General features: G+C 61.5%; 1 protein-coding gene across 1 annotated transcript in view; it reads right to left on the bottom strand.

The window, feature by feature from the left end:
- The window catches only part of SLC19A1 (solute carrier family 19 member 1), a 22,945-nt gene that overhangs the window by 21,192 nt on the left and 480 nt on the right, over positions 1-1,273 (bottom strand). The window lies entirely within an intron of this gene.

Here is a 1,273-nt window from a genome sequence, read left to right as displayed (position 1 = left end):
TAATTAAAAGTTCAAAATTAGCTAAAACTAATTAAATTTGATTACATTTGTGCTAATTAAAACTAATGGAATTCTTTCTGAAACACCATGCAGACGAAGCCACCCAATGCTGGTCCGCCGCCTGGTGTTGTGGGGGCGAGCCTCTCACTGACCTGGCTCCCGGCCGCGCCAAAGGACGTGCCCGGAGGCCAGCGGCCTGGTTCCCGGTCCAGAACTGCCTGCCAATGGGAACGGCATCCCGCATCCCGAAGAAGTCCAGCCGCCAGCCCAGACCCAGCTCTGGCTGGGCTCCCCTGACCGCGGTCCTGCCTGGGTCACCCAGAGGTTCAGGGCTCCCCGTCCCCCCATTTTCTCCAACACCGTGTTGTGCAGCATGGCGGCCACTAGCCACACGTGTCCTTCCATAGACACAGAGCAGAAGTCGGTTCCTCAGTCGCACACACTGAGCCGTAGCTGCGAAGCGGCTGCTGTGACCAGTGCAGACGCAGCCGCTTCTGTCACCACGGGGGGCTGTGGAGGCCGAGCCGACCCGACTGACCTGCCCCAGCTGTCGGAAGTGGTCCCTCAAGGCTCAGGCCACGCCAGCCACCCCACTGCCCAGTGCCAGGTTCCCGCCCCCCCCAGCTGTGCGCGGCAGGCCATGGGAGCGCAGCCGGGCTGACCCTGGGTCGTGGGAGGAAAGAGGACCCGGGCCACATCCCAGCCTCCAGGGCGCAGGGTGTGAGCCCAGGGATCAGGGTCCGAGGGCCGTGCCTCCACCCAGTCCTGGCAGGGCCTTCTCCCCAGGCTGGGGTTACCCGTCCTGGTGGGAGCAGATGGGGTGAAGGTGTCCCCAGTGTGGCAGGGCAGGGACACGGGGAGGGGGCTCTCGGCCCCATGGCCCACACGGGGGCCACTCCCCTGCAGCAGCTCCAGATGCAGGACAGCTCCATGAGCCAAATGAAGCACCAAACAAGGTTAGAACCGTGAGAGACTTACAAATACAGGCACCCGTGAAATAGAAGACATGCGGAGTTTAGAAATGAACCCAGGGAGCATCCGTGGGAAAGAAGGGGTGCGCAGCAGGGGGCGGAGCCGAGAGCCTCCCCCGAGGCCCCGTCTTCCGCCAGATCTGGGAGGTGAGCACCACGTGAGCCAGAATACAAGGGTCGGATCCTGGTTTTTTCAACTTGGAAAACTGAGTCTAAACTAAATGTGTAATAACAGAAATCGTGTTTGCGCGATTGCAGAGGAGAAGCAGCTGTGGTTACAGGAGCCGGCTGGGGGGCGGGGG

Source organism: Suricata suricatta, chromosome 5 (genome assembly GCF_006229205.1).
Source record: "Suricata suricatta isolate VVHF042 chromosome 5, meerkat_22Aug2017_6uvM2_HiC, whole genome shotgun sequence".
NCBI lineage: Eukaryota > Metazoa > Chordata > Mammalia > Carnivora > Herpestidae > Suricata > Suricata suricatta.
This window is presented reverse-complemented; position numbering and strand designations above follow the sequence as displayed.